The following is a 24,104-nucleotide window of genomic DNA, read 5'->3' as shown; positions in this document are numbered from 1 at the left end:
GTAAAAATATTCTTAGGTCACATCTTCATCCGTCTTCATTCATTACAGCTGTCCTCTGACACCTTCCAGCACCGCATACAGAAAGTCTAATAATAAACTTGGTTTTTATGACTAATACCTCTTTATATTTTTGTTGAGTGTTTTGATTTATTTCTTACATTTTATGCTCCATACCATTAATTTACGTCTAGAGTAACCCATCCTCTCCTTCCATTCATTATTGATTTTTGTAGTAAGAAAGCCATATTTTGTTAATTCTTAAAAAGTCCCCTTCGTGCTACTGTTGAATTTCCTTAAAACTCTTAATATATATATATATATTTTTTTTAAAAATCCAAGTAGTCTTTTGTCAACTCTTTCAGACTAGTCTCGCTCTCTGTGGATGCCGTGTCTTATTACATGGCTTGTCATGTCTTTGTTTGCTTTGTTTTGCTTATGAGGGAGCAAGTCAGGTTATTGGAATATTTAGCCGCAGCGATCCGGCAGGTGAAAGGAGCCAGAGTCCCTCCCAGGTAGGAGTTCCAGCGGTCTAAAGAGGCCCCATAGAAAGGGTCCGTGTTTCTGGTTTCCCCACTCCTTCCCAGGTGCAGGGATAGATGTGCACAAAATATTTCTCTTGTGCTTTATAGCTACACTTTTTTCTTACCTTTGAAACACCTCCAAATGGAAAGGTGCCCACCCGGCATGCAACTCAATGCAACTCTCCCTTGTAGAAATGGAAATAAACTCATCTTCTCCTCAAAGGAAATCATCCATGTGTTGTCAGTTGATCACCATCTAGCTGCAAACCCAGGATTCCTGGTGATGTCTATTCCTCGTCTTACTGCGTGGGAATCAGGTCTTGATATTCTGTGCTGTTTGGGAAAAAATTAAATAATTTAACTGCCACTAATCCACCCAAGTTGGGGAAGTGAAAGAAACCACAGAGTAGATATACATAATGTATATGTGATGTATAATGAATATATAACAGAATATATATATATCTTTGTTATTTCATATATTTATAAATATAGTATATATTATTGTATATAACCCAAAAGAAAAGAAATACAGATAGAGACTAAAGTCTTTGTTTCCCAGATGGTCATGGTTGGCACATATATGACTTCCTTCTTTCATCACCAGCCTCATTTTGCCTTTGGCCAGCATATAGCTGCTTAGAGTTCTTTACCCCACTGGGGTGATCCAAGTTTTGTTTCTGAGGGATGTGACTCTTTAGTGCTATTTCTGCTAAAGGATCACCATCGTCTCCCATTAACTCCCTCTCTGAATGGTGCTACCACAAGGGAAATTGCAGGAGCTCAACTCTGCTCCGGCCCCAGGACATCCTACCCCACTACATAGCAGCAGCCCTATCTCCTCATTGATCACTCAGACCTCCAAGCTCCCAGCTCTGCCATCATGGCCAACTGGGCAAATACTGCACAGGCTGTGGAATGAGGCTGTCTGACACACACACAGCTGAGCTCACATGCCCACTGATACCAAGGAGACTTTTTTGCAGTAGAAACCTTTTCGAACATTCAATCAGACACAAATATTCTCACCTTTGGAATCTGTTCCTAGATTCCTATCCACAGACCTCTTTATTGTCAATCCCTAATACTGCTCCTTCCAAATCCCTAACCATCTGGCCAATTTGCCACAATTAGTGTAGATTCATACTCAGCTCTCTCCTTACAGAATAACAATTTGAAGTTCTTCCCATGGGGAGGACTTCCATTCTACACTGTTTTTCACATATGAAAGGAGTTATAACACCCCTAATCCTTCTTCTCAGTGATGCCAGTCGCCTGTTTCTCAGGCTGGATTTTTTTTCTCAGTCCTAGGGCACTCCTGAGGAGTCTGTAGGTGTGCACTGGAGGAGGGGGGCAGGGAAGCAAGGGTGGGCACAACTGGAATATGATCTGTGGCTCACGCATCCTTCATGTGCATGAATGGCCCCAGCCTCGTCCACTCTACGACATTTCTTCCACTGAATGATTTCGTGCTCCCCGGCATGCCAGATCTTATGTCAGCATCAATCAAGTTAACACCCTGCTCTTGATGGGCAGTATGTTGGCATGGGCCTGGTCATTTTCCACCAAGACATAGTAACAAACCAAGAACCATTCCTTGGAAGGAAATGCTGACTCTACATCTAGGGATGTCCATTGAGAATCTACCAGGACTTGGCCAAGTCTCCACATGGCCTCCAGACCTGCAATGTGGGCTTTGTGCCCTAATGAAGTTGTGGTCGAAAGAAATGATGCTGCATGATTTCAACGAATAAAGTTAGAGATTTCAGGTGGTTCTTTACACAAATTTGCTCTCGTCTGGCAACTTAAGCTAGGGGACATTCGATTTAGTTTGCTACCACAGAGCTACAGCTGAGATGTTTCAGCACTTGCTGCTGTCAGACCAAAACATCTAAATTGATGTCATGCTAAAGATCACTTCCTTATCAAAGACCACACCCCAGTTTGCAAATGCAGCTTCCGCTCCACAATGGCAGCCTTCCCATTGAAATTTTCATTTGAGCAGAATACGATTTGATTTGGGTTCATTTTCATACGGTGGGCTAATTTCAAAATCTTCCAGAAAAAAGCCAATACGTTGTTCACAGAAGACATTCTAAAGATTACTTTAATAATCTGAAAGTGAAGGGAATCAATTTCCAGACATAAAATCTTGTATAATAAAGTGTGTTGATTTCATTTTTGGGGAGAGAGTTTAATATGATTGTTAAAGAGTCCCCTGTCCCTCAAAGGTTAAGAATCGTGAATCTGACGAATATCTAGTAACAGATTTTTCATACATTTTAAGTAACACACCTGTCATAGTGCCTCACCACAAGTCTTTTATTATTTATTATTTTTATTTTTTTAAAAGACTTATTTATTTATTTTAGACAGAGAAAGAGGGAGAGTGAGGGCAGGGAGGGGCAGAGGGAAAGGGAGAGAGAAACCTCGGCGACTCCGTGCTGAGCTCAGAGCCCAAAGTCGGGCTCCATCTCAAAACCCTGAGATCATGACCTGAGCCCCTCACATTATATTTTCTGAGTCTTTATATGTTGTTCTTACCCCATTTATAACTACAGTTAATCTGTTTTAAATAAAGCAAAACTTCAAAAGTCAGATAGGACATTGCACCCCTTAAATTAGGGATTAGAGAGACCCATGATAATATGTTCAGGTATCATTGTAAGTTCAGATCTGATCAAATTAACATATTTTGTGTGTCTCTTACTTGGTACGAATGCAGCCATTTCTCAATATGCCAGTTACATCAATATTTTGCATGGGCCTTAGTCGTTGTTAAGTGTGATCACCACAAAATATTTTAGAACATTTAATAACACGGATTTCATTACGTTAACTACAATTCTTGCTACTGCAATGAAATGTTGATTGTATTTCACATAGGAATTCACTGAGTTGAAGCTAAAATAGGATTTGGCTTGGCCTCCAGTTAAGCAAAGTCCCAGCCAGCAGAGATGCTGATGCTAAATGCTTTGGGATGATGTTCATGGGAACGGATCTACAATGCAAAGTCTAGGCAACACTGTCACTGATGAGTCCAATAAACTTAGGAAAGTTGCTGGAAAGGCAGAACAGGTTTGTTTTTATGCTGAGTGACTGTTATTGGCTATGTTTTTGGTAACGGGCTTTCTGCTGAAGCTACATTTCATTCAGCAGCATCCTCATTCAGGGAATCTTATGGAAGTTATTTTTCCTGAGTGCTCCATCAAAGGAACAGAGGAAAGCAGGACCCCCACAACCTTTGAATGCCTCTTTATTCTCAATCCATTGATATTCTTGGCCCATATCTTTCCATCATTCAGATACTGGAGAGTACTGTAACCAGATGCAAAGTGGTACTTTCTAACAAGACTTTGGCTAAGCATTATATTTACTGTACCACAGTACTACTTACTGTACGAAAACAGAGGACCCTTTTACAACTTCAAAAGTTCCTTTCACATACACACACACACACACACACACACACACATCTTAATATATGATATGCAGCCTTGGCCACAGTAGAATATTAAATCATGTTTTCTGTCAATGTGATATAAAGAAACAAGGGGCCTCATGTAATTTGGATTTTTCTAGGTATCCAATTTCAATCTAATGTACTGTTGTGAAACTAAGCCAGTAAATCTATATGGCTGGTCCATTTGGGGACTTGGTCTGCTATCTTTGGTCTGTGACAATTTCTGGTTTCCATTCCTTGTTCGGGGATGATAACAGTGTGATTTACAGGTATAACTAACAAATGAGATCAATTAAAATGTCTAAAAGTGGCACCTGTCTGAGTATAGGGTTCCACTAAATAATTCCCACAGCTTTGCTTCCTGTCGCCCCCACCATTTGCAAGGCTTCTCCACATGCAAAGTAACAATGAAGTGTTGTTTCCTAACGGGCATGACCCAAGAAAGCCGGCCTTATCCTATGGCCTAGATATATGATTATTATCACTGCCTGGAAACAACAGGTGTATTTTTCAACTCCATTCACAAATGATCCCTGTGTTTCATAGCATTCATTAATATAGCTTCTTGAATTGCCCAATTTGTTACAAATTTGTACTGTCAGCTGCCTTTGTGATTGAATTGAATCTGTAATGAAATAGAAGCCACCTTTCATTTGTGTACATTATTGAATACTTTGATCATTACAAGACAAACTCGATACTTTTCAAAGATCTTAGGTCATGGACAAGGGAAAAATGGTTCCTTCTGAGGATAAAAGTCACACTTAGACAAAGCACTCCATAACATTTTTACGTGTCTTTTACTAAAGCTTCGTAAAATAAACGAAGAAATATATTGGCAAGTGTTATGATCATAAAGCACTGGATTAAATAATAGGTAGAAACTTCGAAGGCACAGTATATTCTTATGATTAAGTTTGATTACAACTGAGATTTTGAGTTGAACTTTGTAAACATGTTTTTCGCTACTGTTCTCATCTGGGGACAACATGAATTAAATTGCATAATGAAAGGTGAAAATTTCTATTCTTTGACATATCTCTGAAGTCAGAAATTATATTTATGAAATAAATTAATATTATTTATATACTTGAAACTACAACTTAATGGATTCTCACAAGCTAACCAGAGTTCCCATTCCTAAGTGACTTAAATCCCCAAATTAGCATACACTAGAGAGTGTGCGTAGAGAAATTTTGCCTGCTAAAACATCGCACTTCCCTACTTCAAACACCTCAGCATCTTATAAATAAGATGGCAACACAGGCCCGTTTGCCTGGGATGGAATGCATGTCTCCCATGCGTATTTGTAATCAGATCCCTTTCCTCTGCACAAGTGGATTGGAGCAACTAATCACACAGACACCCAACTCCTAAGTCTAACAAAATAACGCTGTAAAAGTTAGTTGCATCTCATTGAAGAAAAATAATATCACAGTTATAAAACATAATTAAAGGCACTCATCCAAATAAGCCACAGTTAGATACAAGTGATTTCTTCTTTCTGTAAGACAGCCAGAGCACCCTCGGCTCTACATACTGTGGCTTCAGAGATGCTAGGTATGATATGATTCTTGTGTATTAATGTTTAACTGGCTTAGTCCTTCAAATAGAGTTACACAGAATTGCCATGTAATTATCACCAACCCCCACAAACAGTACTACGCCATATCTTATTCTGCAACAAAGAACAAAATACACTGGAAGGAAATCTAATTATACCTTATCTCTTAGACCATTTCTCTCCTACAGGTTGCAGACCGTAGGATTCAAACTACCAAATCAAAGCTACTCTAATCATTTCTAGCATGAAGAGTGGAATCAACAAAGTTTATATCACAAAGAAAGAAAATGCTCACACATTTAAATTTTTAAAAACACAGGCCACCGATGTTGTCCACTAGGACAGTCTTATACATGTAGGAAAGGATGCTCATCTGGGGGCAGTGTTTAAAATCTTATTATATCTCTTCCTATATAGATAAGATATATAAGATAGATAGATAGATAGATAGATAGATAGATAGATAGATAGATATAGATATAGATATATATACACATATATATACACATATATATGTAAGGTATAGATATATTTTTAAAATTCCCCTCATTAAAACAATATTGCTGAAATCGCTGAAGCTTCCAGAACTTCTTAGCTGATAGTGTATTGGAATAGATAGAATCTGAGAAATAATATAGTTCAGTATTTTCCAATCAATCTTAGAAACTTAAATACAAGAAGACAGATGAATTTACCCAAGGTCATAGAGGAAGATTATTTTGGAGTTAGGGTTCTGGCTATTTCCTTCCTCCTTTCTTCCCTTCTTTCCTTCCTTCCTTCCTTCCTTCCTTCCTTCCTTCCTTCCTTCCTTCCTTATTTTTTAGTAGCTTTGTTAAGCAGCTCGGCACCACAAACCCCACTCTTGTCCTCAGAGAGTTCAAGGTACACAGGTATGCCTCATGTTTATGGGCAGTAACCGCCATTCCCCATGTGACCTGACCTAATTCACACCAAAGTTATTTACTCCGTATCTGATGAATTTGGAAGTTTTTAAGATACCTTCATAGATGGTAAGTGTTTTCTATAGAAAGAAGTCTTTATATCACCCTTTGATTCATCCACATTCCTAACTTCAGGGGTCATAAACCCCTCAGGAAGAGTTCAAACAGGACCGTGAGGATAACTGACCAGTGGAGTGAGCAGTGACTTATACAAATAACTGCAATGAAATACCAGATGGTAGGATGGGATAATTTCATATGCCATCCTTGTTCTAAATGTAACTTTTTACCACTACACTTGTTGAAATGGGCTAAGATTGTGTTGGTTCTCCAATCGGTTCTCCCCAAGTAGACCATGAGCACTTTGAGAATTGGGCCAGGGTTTTGTCCCTGTCATTTCTTATCCACAGCACCAGGAATAAGCGATTGTCTAATGGATGGTGGATGGATGGATGGGCAGAACATTCAATGAGACTCAAATAGGCAATTTGATAAAATGTATTTTAGGAAGAATAGATTTAAGAAAGAGGGAAAACTCGGAGAGTGACTGAAAACTAGTGTCAGTCGAGGTGAGCTTTTGTAGGGCAAGTAAAAGATAATACTAGAAGGACAATGATGAAAGCAGATCACTGACAGCTCGAATGCTGAACTAAGGAACTGAGATTTTAAACAGAACAACCTGTTTAAAATTCTTAAGAGAAGGGAAGAGATTTGATCCACACATTTTTGAGGTAGTTGATCCAGCAAGTTGAAGTTGGTATGGATTAATTATCTCTGGCTCTGGCCTGATTAAATATAGAAGATGTAAACTATAAATGGGATTCTCTAGAGGTATAGACATTATGGAAGCAATTTCACAAAAAGCGAATCCAAGCCAATCAACAAGAAGACTCTTGTCTTATCTCAAATCATCTGTGTGCCCATCTGGCCTGAACACTAGCTTGTGGTAAGCTCGGGCCTACCATTCAGGGTTTAGAGTTTCACAAGCTAAAGCTACTCACTCATTCAGTTATCACCTTCTACCAAGGAAAGAGAAGTTAAAGTGAGAGACGCTTGTATAATTCCTCGCTCTCTTTCAACTCCTAAAATCCTTACACCTCATTTATTGTAATAGTAATAGTAATAATAATAATAATAATAATAATAATAACTCATCATGGTCATAAACAAAACAAAATTCATCATTGCTTTTTCTTCTTAGCAATGGACTAGCAATTAGCATTTGACATAAGTTGGTGATGATGACTAAGGAATAAGAAACAGTGTTCTGCCCAGGGATCCTTGTGCGGGCCATCTACAGGGTTTAGCAAGAGCTATAGCACATAGGAAATCCACTCCTTCCTCCCATGAGTCTTTTTGAGCTCGAGTGATTAATGTTGCGTGTTCTTCTATTCAGGCACTGCGTCTAAAAGCATTGTTTACCATCACCTTGCAATCAGCATGCCTCAGCAACCCCCTACTACCCTTGATAGCGGTGTGGCTGCAATTTAGACCTGAAAGAAATAGGTGGGCCCTCCGAAGCCTCAAGCTGCTCCGCAGCCCTGTTATCTCCATTTGTGATTTGTTTTCAAGAACAGTGATTTACATTTCAGCTGGATTACCCCTTTTAATGTATCACAGAGGTATAAAGTGGCCGCAGTACAAACTCTCGGCTCTGCCACATTTCAAATGATGCATTTGAGTCATTGTAAAGAGGGCTATGCTTACAATTAGAACCCAAAGTAGGACAGTTCTTTCCAGGAGATGGCACCGACCATATGTGGGTGATGGGAAAGACAACAAAGTGCTGTCCGTACTGCTATTTGAAAGTGGTATGAAACAGCGCTGTGCCATTAAGAATGTTCATGACCCTAGCCATTACTGCGGGAGCAAAAATGAGAGCTTCCTGTAAAAGTATCTCAAAAAGTTAAGTAGAGGTAAGGTTTGCGATGGGGCTGTGTCACACGACCTGAGACAGCACAACTTTTATTGGCAAGTACATTCTTCTAAAAAACCAAATGAAGCCAAAGTGATATTGCAGGACAAAAATAATGTCCACGTGATAACAAATTACTGTTTTCAACAAGTGCTTATTTATAAAGAGCTTTATTAAGTGCATTCATATTCACTTCATTCTGTTATTGGGATTAGTTCTCTATTTCCAGCTTTATTGAGGTACAAATTGCACATAATAAAATTCAGCCACGTGAAGTGTCCGATTTGAAGAATTTTGGCAGTTGCTTGCTGTCGCATAACCACCACTACAATCAAGACATAAATCATTCTATTGGCGCTGAAGAGCTCCTCATGGCTCATTGAAATCAAGTCTCTCTCCTAACTCCCAGCCCCAGGCCACCACTAATCTGCCTTCTGTCACTATTGTTCTGCCTTTTCTAGAAGTTCACGTAAATGGGATATATGGTATGGCCATGGTCTGACCAATCCTAACAACCAAAGATGATGGTTTTAGGAGTTAGGGCCCTTGGGATGTACACCGGTCGTCAGAATGAGGCTTTCATGAATAGGATTGGTATCCCTATAAAAGAGACTCCACAGAAGTCCATCCCCTTCCACCATGTGAAGACACTGTGAGAAGTGGGCAGTCTGCAACCCTGAAGAAGGCTCTCACCAGAACCCAACCATGCTGGCACCCCGATCTTGAACTGAGGGTCACCAGAACTGTGAGAAATAAATCACTGGTGTTTCTAAGCCACCCAGGCTCTTGTATTTTGTTAAAGGAGCCCAGACAGACTAAGCCAAGCATAGAGTCTGCACATTATTATAGGGGTTCATTCATGGTGTTGCATGTGTCAATACTTGTTCTTTTGCTGAGTCATAAAGCACCTGTTGATGAACACTGTGAGTTGTTAGGGACTCTTATGAGTATTGCTGTTACAGACATTTGTGTAGAAGTACCTATGAGGACATGTGCTTTCATTCATCTTGGGCGGATGCCTGAAATAGGGTTTTTGGTCAAATGGCAGAACTATGTTTAACTTTCTACAATACTGTCACTTATTTCCAAAACAGTAATGCCATTTTGCTTTCCTACAGACAATATATGAGCGTTCCAGTTGCTTCACATCTTCATCAATACATGGCCTGTCAGTCTTTTAAACTTTACGCATTCTTGTGGGTTCAGAGTGGTATAATATCGGCCTTAGTTTGTACTTCCTTTATGATTAAGGAGGGTGGGATCCTTTTCATGTGTTCCTGGCCCCTCTGTTCTCTTCTCTGGTAAGCTGTTTAAATATTTGGCCCCCTTATCGGGTTGTTTTTCTTATTATTATTGATGTACAAGAGTTCCTCATGTATTCTCAATTTATGTCCTTTTATACATATATGTTTTGCAAAATTTTTCTTTCAAAAATGAGCTTTTTATTTTGGTTTGCTTTGTTTTGGTTTTGGGCCAGGAAAAAAAACTCACAAGAATGTTTTTTGTTGTTTTTGTTTTAAAAAGTTATCAACTAACAGTTTGGAAATGAAAGGTTTTGTATTAGATGATTCCTCTGTGTATGTCAATAGTCTAGAACCTTCTCCTGTGTCCCAGATACTTTGGCAAATATTTGTAAAATAAATGAAAAATCAACTGAAAAGTCAAGGCCAAGGGCACCTGGGTGGCTCAGTTGGTTAAATGTCTGCCTTCAGCTCAGGTCTTGATCCCGGGGTCCTGGAATTGCGCCCCGAATTGTGCTCCCTGTTCAGCGGGGAGTGTGCTTCTCCCTCTCCCTCAGCTTCTCCCCTGTTGTTCTCTCTCTCTTTCTGTCAAATAAATAAAATATTTTTAAAAATTAAAAAAAAAAAAGAAAAGTCAAGTCCACTTGAATGTCCCTTGGAAATTCAGAAATGGTAGACCTAAAATGGAACTCATCATTTTCCCTTGTCAAATATAAGGCTTCCTCTATTTTCTTTATTGTTAGCCACACAAGCCACAAATTTGGGAGTTATTCTGTACCACACCTTCTTTCGCCACATTTAATTGGTCACCAAGTTAAGCAGATTCAACCTCTTAAATTAAGGATAAAATCCATGCGTGCTCTCCACCCCATGCCTTAGCAAAATTTTTCATCATTTTTTTTGTGTGTGTTACTGGCCTGCTGACCCTTCTTTCTGCCTCTAGCCTGACAATATCCATAGTGCTCCCCTCTGTGTGCACAGTGCTACCAGGTAACTTGGCAGAAAAAAAATCTAGTCAAGCCTTGCTTCACAAGTCCTCCAGCTGCACCAGATTATGTGTCCCACTCAGCATTTCACACTGTTTTACAAATCTGCACCATTGATTTCCTCTGCCTGGAACCCTCTAAGTCCACTGCCCCCTTGTATATCCTGCAAGACTCAGTAACTGTGACATATCACCCCTTCATCAGGTCACATCCTCTCCCTGAGGCTCCCACAGCACATGGCATGCCTCTGTTATGTCACACTTTATCACCACCATTCCCATGGGAGTAAATACCATTTGCCATTCTCCAACATAGATCCCATAGAGTAAAATAATAAAGAATAAACTCAGGAGTGATATGGTAAATGACGGAAGAAAGAGCTTCAAGCATTCGTCCCTCCATTCAAGCGATGTTTAAATTGGCAAAAACATAGAATCAACTTCTCTAAGAACTCTTTAATCAAAATTTGCAGCAACCAGAGAAGTGTCTCATGAAGAAAGGGACTGGTAAATCTCAGTTAAAAAGGCATTTTGGCAGTTTTGCTTATTGGCCTACTATCTCTAGCAGGGGCTACAGGGACATCAGCCTGCCTTCCTAATGCAGCTTGCCAAGATGGAGCTGGAGAGGTTATAGACCTTAGTCTTTAAAACTTCGGTTGTGTGTTTTGACCTATCTAGTGGTTTTGAGGGACCAATACAAAGGTTTGCCTTTGATTTTCTCCTATTTGGCTTCCTAAGGTGCTATTTGCTGGTAACTTTAAGGACATATTCTACCCATAGCCATTTGGGGCAAGAGACAGTATACAGGACAAGCAGCAAGTACACCAAAAAGTCTAAGACGAAGGAAGCTGAAGAGGAAGATTCTCAGGGGAATAAGGACGCTGAAAGGCTACTGCAAACACCAATGTGTGAGCCTAGGGCTGGTTGTCTGCTCTGAAAAGACCAGAGAGGACATTAAGCTTGCATTCCTGGCTGATCTTTGGGCTCTGGACAAGAGGATAAAGACAAAGGTAGAGTTGTAAGTGGCCTGGCTAAGTGTTGAAAAAGTGGCCCAGGTCAGAGTCAAGCTACAAAAACCAGGACAGTTCTTATTGTCACTGAAGGAAATCTCTTCAGGCCACTGGCTCATCACTGAGATGATGGAACAGAGATTTCAGAGAGACACGCACACAAAACACTGCCTCTGCAGAAATAGTTTGGAAAATTCACTAAATAAATGATTACTGTAGCTCTCAGAAAGGAAAAACATGAAAACCATGGGAAATGGGAAGAATCTGATTTCTAGAGTTTAGCACATTGTCATAGCCAAAACGTGCAGGTGCCACCACCACCACCAAAAACTGCAAGATGTACAAAGAAACAGATATGTATGGCCCATGTGTGTGTGTGGGGGGGGGGGGGGTAACTAAAACTGCCCTGTCTGCCTTCAGCTCAGGTCTTGATCCCGGCATGAGACTAACTAGACAAAGATGTTATATCAATTGTCTTAGGTGTGGTCAAAGAGTTACAGGAAACCATGAACAAAGAACTACAGGAGATAAGGATAATAATATATGAACAAATAAGGGCGCCTGGGTGGCACAGTCATTAAGCGTCTGCCTTCGGCTCAGGGCGTGATCCCGGCGTTATGGGATCGAGCCCCGCATCAGGCTCCTCCGCTGGGAGCCTGCTTCTTCCTCTCCCACTCCCCCTGCTTGTGTCCCCTCTCTCGCTGGCTGTCTCTCTCTGTCAAATAAATAAATAAAATCTTAAAATAATAATAATAATAATATATGAACAAATAGAGAATGTCAGTAAAGAGAAATAAAATAGAAAAAGGAAGCAAATAGGAAATGCTGAAAAGTACAATCACTGAAATGAGAAATTTACTAGAGAGTTTCAACAGCTGATGTGAACAGGCAGAAGACGAATCAGTAAACTTAAAAATAGGGCAATTAAAATTATCAAGCCCGAGTAGCAGAAATAAAATACATGAAGAAAAATAAATCCTCTAAAGGACTTGTGAGACATCACCAATATACCAACATACACATTATGTTAGTTTCAGAAGAGAGAGGAAGAGGTGGAAGGTACACTGAGGAATGTCTGAAAAGTTCCCAATTTTGGTGAAATACATGAATCTGCAGATTCTGGTAGCTGAAAGGACTCCAAGTGGGATAAACTAAAAAAAGATCTACAGTGAATACATTCTTTAAAAAAAAAAAAAAGATTTATTGATTTAATTGAAAGGGGGAGAGAGCACACACAAGTGCAAGTGGGGGGAGGGGAAAAGGGAGAGAATCACCAAGCAGACTCCCTATTGAGCAGGGAGCCTACCATGGGGCTCCATTCCATGACCCATGAGATCCTGACCTGAGCCGAAAACCAAATCAGGCACCCAATTGACTGAGCCACCCACGCACCCCTACGGTGAATACAGTTTAATCAAGCTATTGAAAGACAAGGACAAAGAGAGAACCTTGAAAGCAGCAGGTGAGAACTAACTGATTACATAAAAATCATTCTCAATGAGGTTAATAGCCACCTACCATCGGAAACCATGGAGGCGACGGGGAGGACATATTTCAAGTGCTGAAAGAAATTACTTCCAACCAAGAATTCAATATCTAGTAAAATTATCATTTAAAAATGAAGGGGAAATTAAGACATCCTTAGACAAACAGATGCTGAGGGAGTTTGTTGCTGGTAGTCCTACCCTGCAAGGAAAGCAAAAGAGAGCCCCTCAGGTTTAAATCAAAGGATGCTTAGTGGTAGTTCAAAGACATATAAAGAAATAAAGAACACCAGTAAAGGTCATTACATGGGTAAATATCAAAGCCAGAATTATATTATTGGTTTGTAACTCTACTTTTTATTTTCATAGGATTTAAAGGACAAATCACAAAAAAAAAATAAATCGATGTTAATGGCCATACAGTGTATATAGATACGATTTTTGTAACAACACCAACAACATTAAGGGAGAGAGAAAGAACTGTATAGAAGTAGCGTTTATGTATGTTATTGAAGCTAGGATGACATCAATTTCAGCTAGATTGTTATAAACTTAGGATGTTCATTGTAATCCCCAGGTTAACTACTAAGAAAATAACATAAAAATATACAGAAAAGGAGCCTCTGGCTGGCTCAGTCAGTGGAGCATGTGATGCTTGATCTCGGGGTTGTGAGTTCGAGCCCCATGTTGGGTGTAGAGATTAGATAAAAATGAAATCTTTAAAAAATATACACAGGAAATGAAAATGAGAAGGGGAAAAAACACACACACAAAGCACAAATAATCAAACACAAAAGATGCTAGGTATCTACTAGAGGCACCAAGGAACAAAAAAAATATGACATAAAAAATATGACATAAAAAAGTAGCAAAATGGCAGAAGTAAGCTCTTCCTTATAAGCAATCACTTTATGTATAAATGAATTAAACACACTAGTTAAAATACAGCTAACTATACACCGTCTATAAGAAAATCACCTTAGATTCAAAGATACAAATAAGTCGAAAGCGAAAGAATAATAAGAGATAGTCCATGCAAATCGTAATGAAAAGAAAGCCATAGTGGCTATACTAATACCAGACAAAATGGACTTTAAATCAAATACTGTTATAAGTGACCAAGAAGGAATAATACATTGATAAAAACCTTTATTATTAGGAAGATGTAACAATCACACAACACATAGATGTACCAGGAACAAAGCTGCAAAACACATGAAGCAAACATTGACAGAATCGAAAGGAGAAATAGCTCTACAATAACCGTGGGGGACCTCAATATCCCACTTGCAATCATGGATAGAGATTCAGACAGAAGATCACTAGGAAGCAGAGCACTTGACCAACCAGTAAACCCGCAAACAGACATCGTACACAACAGCCGCAGAACACATTCTTCTTAAGTACACAGGGAACTTTCTCCAGAATATATGTTAGGCCACAAAATCAGTCTCAATACTTTTAAGAAATTGAAATCCTACCAAGTATCTTCTTTGACCACAATGGAATAAGTTAAAAATCAAATAACATTAAGAAATCTGGAAAATGTAAAAATTAAACGGCACATTCTCAAGTAATCAGTAGGTCAAAAAAGAGTCATCACAAAGAAAATTAGAAGGGGCTCCTGGGTGGCCCAGTCAGTTGAGGGTCAGACTCTTGACTTCAGCCCAAGTCATGATTACCAGGGTCCTGAGACTGAGCCACTTGTGAGGCTCTGTGCTGGGTGTGGAGACTGCTGGAGATATTCTCTCTCTCTCTCCTCTGCCTCTATCCCTCTCCACCCTCTCTCTCTATTTAAAGAAAAAAAAATTAAAAAATACATTGAGTTAAAGGAAAATTTATGGGATGCAGCATCTGTGTTCAGAGGAAATTAATAGTTGTCAGTGCCTGCATTAATGAAGAAGAAAGATCTCAAATCAAGAAACTAACATCAGGAATTTAGAAAAATTAGAGCAAAGTAAACCCAAATCTAGAAGAAGAAAGGAAATAATAAAGATTAAAGTGGAAATAAATGAAATAGAGTACAGGAAAAAAAACCAACAACATAGAGAACCAACAAAACCAAGCATTTGCTCTTTGAAAAGATCTGCAAAAATTAGCAAGCCTTTTGGTAGGTTGACAAAGAAAAAGAAAGAAAGAAGATGCAAATAACTAAAATCAGAAGGAAAAGAGGTGCCATCACTACTAATCTTACGGAAAAGGATTACAAGAGAATGCTGAGAACAGCTCTACACCAAGCATAGCTAGCATAGACATACAAAATGGAGAAATTCCTAGAAATTATCAAAACTGACTCAAGAAGTAGAAAATCTAAGCAGACTTCTAACGAGTATAGACACTGCACCAGTGATCGCAAACCTCCAAACAAGGAAAGGTCCAGGACCAGATGGCTCGCGGATGGCTTCTACCGAACACTAAAAAGATTACAACCAATCCTCAAAATCTTCCAAAAACTATAAGAAGGGGGGAATATTTCCTAATTCTTTCTCTGAGGCCAACATTACCCTGTTATTAAAGCCAGGCAAAGGCACCATAAGAAAAGAAAAATCATCGACATCTCTAATTAACATAGATGGAAATTTCCTCAACAAAAAGCAACCGAATGCAAAAACACGGGGAAAGGACTCCCTACCACGACCAAGTGGGGTTTATCCCGGTAATGCAAGAGATGTCAAGCATAAGAAAATCAACCGATGTGACACACCACAATAACATAACCAAGGGGGAGAAAACAGAGATGATTGTCTAAATTACTGTGGAAAAAGCATTTGACAAAATTCAATATGTTTTCATAATTAAAAAAACACCCAGAAAATGAGGAATAGAAGAAAACTTACTCAACATGATAAAGCCTAGCACACACCATACTTAATGGTGAAAGATTGAAAGATCCCCTGCCCCCAAGTAAGGAATAAGGCAAGAATGCCTACCTTCATCACTGCTATTCAATATTATACTGGAAGATCTACTCAGAAATTAGACAAGAAAATTAATACTAAAAGGCATCCAGGTGTGGAAGGAAAAAATTATTTCTGTTTGCAATATGACATGATCCTATCTCTAGAAAGCCCCAAATAATTTTTTTAGAAACTTACTAGAGTTAACAAATTTAGCAAAGCCAATGATATGGAGAAATAGGAACACACATACACTCCTGATGGGGATATAAACTAGTGTAGCCACTGCGGAAAATAGTCTCATAATTCCTCAAAATGTCAGAGTCACCACATTACCCGGTGATTCCATTCCTGACAGGTACCCAAAAGATTTGAGAACAGGTGTCCATACAAAAAATTGAACAGTGCTATTCACAATAGCCAACAGGTTGGAATAATTCATATGTCCACCAGTGAGTGAAAGGATAAAAAAATTATGGTGTGTGTTTGTGTATATATATATATATATATATATATATATATATATATATATATGCAAAATGTTGGTGTACTGATACATTCTACAATGTGGACAAATTTCAAAAACATCATCGTGCTAACTAAAACAAGCTAGATGCTAACACTTATATATTGTTTGATTCCATTTATATGAAATATCCAGAATAGGTAAATCTATAGATACAGAAAGCAAGGTCGTGTGTTCCAGGGCCTAGGATGAATGGAGAATTGGGAGTGACTGCTTAATGGGTATAGGGTTTTTCTTCTGGGGTGTACACTTTAAAGAATTAATTTTGTATTATTTGAATTTCACCACAATGAATAATGTTATAGCTCGTGGTTGAATCACAAGCGAGGCATTTGGAAAGAAAAACATAGCTTCCATTGGGCCTACGATTCGTTGGATAGAGTTTTGTAAAAAAACACAATATGCCTTTTAATACCATCTACTTCCTTTCTGAAAAAGAAGTTGGGACAAATAAATGAAATGCTAATTGTTTCATCAAATCAACACTTTTCTTGGCCAAACTTGAGGAAAAATATTCACTTCGTACTGAAAAGAGTCACTGTAGGAAGAGACAAGATATATATACATCTCAGGGAAACATATTCTTTAACTTAATTTTCAAACACAGGGCTTAAAATACAAAGTCATCTTCTTGGAAAATATTCAAAGTATTTTTTGTATTATTTTCAGAAAAAATCATAATGTGAAACGTGAATGTCTATAATATTTATATGTTTAAAATCAGACAAACAGCTAGTTCCAAAGTAAGAAAAATGACTTTCAGGTTTCATCAGTGTGTTTTTATTCAGAGGAACGTGGCCTGAAGCCCACTCTGTCAGTTTCACCAGTGTTATTATTCAAAATAAATAAATAAATTTTAGATGGGCATCTGGGTGGCTCAGTCGGTTAAGTGTCTGCCTTCAGCTCAGGTCATGAGCCCAGGGTCCCGGGATCGAGTCCCACATTGGGCTCCCTGCTCAGTCGGAAGTCTGCTTCTCCATCTATCCCTCCCCCCTGCTCATGATCTCTCTCTCTCTCACACTCTCTTTCTCTCTCTCAAACAAATAAAATTTTAAAAATACATAAATAAATAAATGTTAGAGTAGCTGTGTCAGCCCAAACTATATTATACAACACAATAATCCAGAGTAATATTATTGAGGAAGACTTGACGCCCAGCAAGAGAAGGCATTAATATTTTCAAGAGAGAAAATTAGTGAGGAGTAATCCAGTTAAAACGAACACAGGTTTTAAATTTTGATTTTAATGTTTTTTTATTATATTATGTTAGTCACCATACAGTACATCCCTGGTTTCTGATGTAAAGTTCGATGATTCATTAATTGTGTATAACACCCAGTGCACCATGCAATATGTGCCCTCCTTACTACCCATCACCGGTCTATCCCATTCCCCCACCCCCCTCCCCTCTGTAGCCCTCAGTTTGTTTCCCAGAGTCCATAGTCTCTCATGCTTCATTCTCCCTTCTGATTACCCCCCTTTCTTTATCCCTTTCTTCCCCTACCGATCTTCCTAGTTCTTATGTTCCATAGATGAGAGAAATCATATGATAGTTGTCTTTCTCTGCTTGACGTATTTCACTTAGCATTATCTCCTCCAGTGCCGTCCATGTTGCAGCAAATGTTGAGAAATCGTTCTTTCTGATAGCTGAGTAATATTCCATTGTATATATGGACCACAGCTTCTTAATCCAGTCATCTGTTGAAGGGCATCTGGGCTCCTTCCACGATTTAGCTATTGTGGACAATGCTGCTATGAACATTGGGGTGCATATGGCCCTTCTCTTCACTACGTCTGTATCTTTGGGGTAAATACCCAGTAGTGCAATGGCTGGGTCATAGGGTAGCTCAATTTTTAACTTTTTAAGGGACCTCCACACTGTTTTCCAGAGTGGCTGTACCAACTTGCATTCCCACCAACAATGTAGGAGGGATCCCCTTTCTCCACATCCTCTCCAACAATTGTTGTTTCTTGCCTTGTCTATTTTTGCCATTCTAACTGGCGTAAGGTGGTATCTCAGTGTGGTTTTGATTTGAATTTCCCTGATGGCTAATGATTTTGAACATTTTGTAACATATAATCAACAAGTTCGTGGATGTTCAACTTCAGAAATGGTGGGAATTTGAGTGGCAGTCAAAGCTAATAGGATCTACCTTTTCTTCATGCTTTCTCTCACTCTGTTATGCTGGCTTCATCCCACGGTGCATGTGGTGGCCATTGATAGACCAGCCTCACCCCATCCTCTATTACAAGATAAACAGGGAACGAAAACACCTCTTCCCTATGACTCCCATTCAAGTCCAGGATGCCTGGCAACAGGACCAAATTAGGTCAAGTGCCTATTCCTGCCCCAACATGAAGGATAAGAGTTTAGCAGAGCACGAGACGGTGGTGGTTCGGACAGAAATAGGAGACTCAGAGAGTTTTGGTTTTATGGTAGTTGTTTCGAGACTTCTCAGGAACGCAGTCTAGAGGAGGCAGGAGGCCAGACACGTTAGCCTGAGAAGAGTTTCAAAGTGTCAGAAGTTTACAGAAGGGATGGATTCGTTTTATAGACTGAGGTGGCTTAGAAATTCTCAGTTGTATATGCCTTCTGCATGCCTCGGGTTTGAAATACATGCCTCAGAATCATGGTAGATGGAATAATTGCCCCCACCCAAAAAAATGCCCATGCCCTAACCCTGCAAGTCTGTGCATATCTTATGTGGGACAAGGGACTTTGGAGATGCGAGTAAGGTTAGTGACTTTAAGAAGTGGAACTTATTCTGGTTTATCCGGGGGGGCAATATAATCACATGGATGCTTAAAAGGAGACCTTGCCTGGCCATAGTGGGAGAACCAGAGAGATAGCAATGTGAGGAGGACGTAGGCTGCCGCTGCCGCCTTTAAGGAGGCAGAAGCCATGAGCCTAGGAATGTAGGAACTCTCGAGAAGCCGGAAGGAACAGGCCTCCCTGCCAACGCCTTGATTTTAGCTCTGTGAGACCCATCTGTTTTATCATATTGTTTGAAGTAATTGTGACAGCAATAAAAAACTAATACAATAGTTTATGGTTACTTATACAGATACAAATTTATATTGAAATTAAGCGTGTGTGCGTGTGTGTGTGTGTATGTGTGTGTTTACATATGACGAGGAGTGCTAATGGTTAGGCCTTAGATCTAATAAGAAGGGAGCCTTGGACTAATCACCCACAGCAATCCAGTTCCCTCTGGGCATTTGAATCCTCAGACTTTCCCCACAGGAACTTCTTTACGGATTTTTTCAAAAAGGTCACATCAAGGTTAACAGAAACTAGTTCCAGGGAGAAGTTCAGAAAAAAAGGTCACTGGTCACTAGTACGGGAAGGGGATTATGGGAACGACACTCAGCCCCTGCGTTAGGTCCTATCTAATGCGTTACCTCATTACCCCTCAAAAGATGTTGTATTATTTCAATTTTCCTAACAAAAAAACAGAGAGATTATTTGCCCAATGTTATAAGGTAGCAAATACTACAGTCAAGCTTCAAACCCAGATTTTTCCATTTCCAGATTCTTGCTGACTCTATTCTCTTCAAGCCACCGTCTGAGGAGAGTCAGAGCGGCGTCACTGGGCTTCGCTGGATGTCATTCTGCCTCATCCCCAGCACATGCTCCCACCGAGCAAGGGGTCAGCATAAACTGAGGGGCAGGCTTTCTCTGGTGCTTTCTCCACACCCAAACCAACCAGCTTCACAAATCCTCAGCACTGGGCCAGGCACTGAAGAGAAGCCACTCGGAGGAAAACAGTCGTGGTTCTCTCTTCAAGGAGTTTGCAACTACGTAGAGAGACAAGAGGAGAAAGAAGCTTGAAGAATATCATTAAACACTAAATTATACAGAGCTAGGGGTCTGTGAGGAAGAACCAGTGGGAACTGGCGAAGTCAGGGAAGTCTGCATAGAGAGGGGAGGGTTTAGACAGACCCACCAATGGGGCTGAACCCCCGTGGTGCCTGCATCCGTATCGGAGTGCCCGCGCGACAGCCCACACTTGCTGGGTCCAGGGAGGCACCACTTGCTCTCAAGGAGCTCACGTTACATGAGCTTGTGACAGGCCAGCTGTGTGGGGATGTGACCTGAGCACATCAAAAAATTTGGATAAGAATTGGGGAAAGGAGAGTACTTTCAATCCTGATGTCCCAGGACAGGCTCATTAGACTCGATAGGCCTTGGTTTGTTGCTTGTTTTTTAATAAGTTCAGGCCTGCTGTAGCTCCAACTTTGGGGTTTCATTGTGTTGTTTGAAAGGCACTGTCTTGCCAATTTGTAAGGTGAACCCCAGAGGTGGGCACTCCTGGGGTTCTGATGGCTGACAAGTACTAAATATGGGCAGAAATGAAGGGAATTAGCTAATGCTTGTGGTATTCAAGTTTCACTACAATATCTGGAGGATAATTCTCTGATAAAGTGAAATATATTTTGAATTTGGTCATGTAGAAGTTCCTTTGTATCTACATTCACACACACACACACACACACACACACACACACGCGCGCGTTGCGTTTACTCCCCTAACTTGTTCTGGGTCTATTCTGCATCCTGATCTGAAAGCAGTTAATTTAAAATGAAATGCGTTTCAGAAAATTGGTCTCTGTGCTTTGTGGCCCTTGCGGACCTTTCTGCCTATCTCTTAACTGATGTATTTGATTCTTTTTTTTTTTCTTTTCTTTTCTTTCCTAGGGGACCCAACCTTGTTTCTCCAGTAGCTAACTCTCTTTTCTACATAACATTCCCGTCTTAACATCTCTGCCTTCTCTCCCTCGGGAGAATTTCGCTGAAACACAGTTCTAGCTCATCCTCCTTCTTTTCCTTTCCTTTGCTTGTCTTTGTCACCCTGAAAAAATACCTGTTGCCCAGGAAGTTATGCCGGCCCTGCCCCATTCACTCTGAGAGCTGCCAGACGCAGAAGACGACGGGAGGTAAAAATGGACAGTGTCTGTGATAAGGTGTATTTCACACCAGCAGCCACTCACCCTGAGCCCTTTATCTGGAAAGCCTAATTTGCAGAAGAATTCACCAATCCATCACAATTGAAACAGTTTACAGGCAGCCAAAGCCAGAAGGGGTTAAGAACAGTCTTTAAGGTAGGATTGGGAAGATCAGGGGTACAGAAGAATTTAAAAAAAAAAAAAAACCTGAAATATTTTGAAGGTGTTGAAGTTTGCTTATTACAAGTCTTTTTCTCCAAGGTAACTGCTTTATATATGGTTGAAATTCCGAAATTATGCCAATTGAAATGTAAAATAATCAGAATTTCCTGCCCCATTCTTATTTGAATAAACCTTATTACACATTGCTTTTACCCGTGAGTAGGTTATGGCAGCATTGAGTCAATATCGTTCACATGATTTAGATTAAATTACAGCAGCGCGGGGCTCTTTTCTTTCTTTTCTCTCTCTGCTGAATATAAACTCACTATGATTTTCCTTTGGCTGGCATTTGCTCCTTTGACTTTCCCCCATATTCAAGAGATGGTGTATGCTCCAAACACATAACATTATCAACTTTAAGGGCTGCAATTGATTGAATATTTTGACAAATATACCTCTCTAATTCCTGAAGCCATATGGATGTGCAGGATATGCCATATGGAATAAAGTACTCTAGCTCATGAAATGATCCAAAAGCATTTTTTTTTTATTAGCGGTTATTTCCTTGAACTGAAAACTGATTAGATTTTGAATATTCCATCACTGGGGATAGTAATCTAGCCAACTATATATTCTTAGCAGCATCTTTAGTGATGGAAGGAGGTTGCTGAAGCAGAAGTCCTTGATAGGGGTCACCACACTTAAAGAATATCAGAGAAAAAGCCACTTCTCTATTCTTTGTATATCCATTAGGACTTTCTGCAGAACAACAGAAAACTCCCAATTAGCCATCTTTGGCAGTGAAGGAAATGGTGTTATCTTGTGTAACGGGCAGCCTTGGGCATCACCGTGAAAGGGCTAGATCCAGCAGGGGCTCGGCGATGTCACCGAGAGCCCGCATCTCTTCTGTCTTTGCTCTCTAGCCTCCCTGGCATTTCAGCTCCACTCTCCAGCTGGCTGCCCTCACAGTAAAAAGAAGGGCTATATCAATGCATGTGACATCCACGCATGACAGTGTCCAAGGGAAGCAAATAAATGTCTTCCTCACGATTGCTTTTATAAGAAGAAATCTGTTCTCAAAAATAATTCAGCAGATCCTCCCTCACACCTCATTCTGAGTTATGCCACACGCCTGTTCCCAAACTAAGCATGTATGAGGGACATGCGACTTCTGTCACTGGCCCGGGGAGGCCTGCGGCTAGAGGAGAAAGACAGAGACCCCAGTCAAACTGATGCTTTCTTAGAAAGGAAGAGAGAGGCGAGAGCCCCATGGAGAGACCCGCAACCAACGAGATTTGCTACACTCTTATATTTCTTTATATTTAGAAAATTGACTTGGCCAGACCACCTCCAGGAAAACCTGCTGGGTAAATTCTTTTACATGGAGTAAATAAATGGAATTACCTCCAAACACCACCAGAAAAAAAAATATTTAATTGAAATGTGAGGCAGTTCGGCAGTTCAGCCTGGGTATTTGTTGGAATTGACCTTTCCAAGACTACAGTGTCTATTTCTTAGAGAATATCTTACTGCAAATAAAAGATACGTAGGATTGGTTTTCCCCTTTATTGCTCAGTGGCTGTAGGAGTGTTTTCAAATCACTAATCTCAAATCTGCAATTCTTTCTCTATTGAGAGAACGTGATGCTTTTAGAATGTCTTCTAAGAAATGGTAAAGATGGAAAAGTACGATGAAGGCAGCCATGGGGCTGAACAGGAGTTTCTTCTGGCAGAACAGGCACAAGACTGCACAGCTACCCTAAGACGCAAGCGTCCTGGTCCACCTGGACTCCTGAGTCAGCATGGTGGTCCCTCGAACAGAGTTCTGAACTTTTTTTTTTTTTTTTTTAACATTTGCAGTGATTTCAGACTGGCCTATCCCACTAAAGGACAATGAAAGCCCTGGGATTTTGCATCCCTGATATATGTACAAGCTCTTCTTCAGCTCACTGTGTGAACCTGAACTGCACTATCAAGAGCTCTGAGTTCTTATCCGAAGGGGGAAGCGGGTGGAGTGGTACTCAGTGAATTCTAAACTTGAATTTAGCTCTGTTATTCTATGACTTTTATTTGAATGAAAAAGAATAGAATCTCTCAAAAGGTCTGAGGGAAGCAAATCACAGTGCCCAACCAAAGCTCAAATCCATAGACAATCACTGATATTAATATGTTGACTATAGCTTTTAAGGAAATATGAAAATAGAAGCCAACATTTCGGTAAATTACACTTTGCAATTGATAGATTCCAACCCCGAATGGATTTCTCGCACCCTTATTTCCGCAAATGTTAAAGAGTCCTTTGTTTATTTATTTGCTTTGTAGGCAAAATCTGCCCTTATTTTTGGCTACACAATATTCTCTGGTAAGAAGTCTAGCTTTTAGAAGTAAATATACAAAAATAAAATAAAATAAAATTGGAAGCCCTTAGAGTTTATCTTTCCTTATAGAA

General features: G+C 39.9%; 1 long non-coding RNA gene across 1 annotated transcript in view; it reads right to left on the bottom strand.

Moving 5' to 3' along the window:
- Window positions 1–24,104, bottom strand: part of LOC121101057 — a 35,110-nt gene that overhangs the window by 3,739 nt on the left and 7,267 nt on the right. Inside the window, exon 2 of the long non-coding RNA XR_005833028.1 lies at window positions 647–854. This is a non-coding gene — a long non-coding RNA (uncharacterized LOC121101057). The remainder of the gene's footprint in view (window positions 1–646; window positions 855–24,104) is intronic.

This window comes from Ursus maritimus, unplaced genomic scaffold, assembly GCF_017311325.1.
Source record: "Ursus maritimus isolate PB19 unplaced genomic scaffold, ASM1731132v1 scaffold_6, whole genome shotgun sequence".
Lineage (NCBI taxonomy): Eukaryota > Metazoa > Chordata > Mammalia > Carnivora > Ursidae > Ursus > Ursus maritimus.
This window is presented reverse-complemented; position numbering and strand designations above follow the sequence as displayed.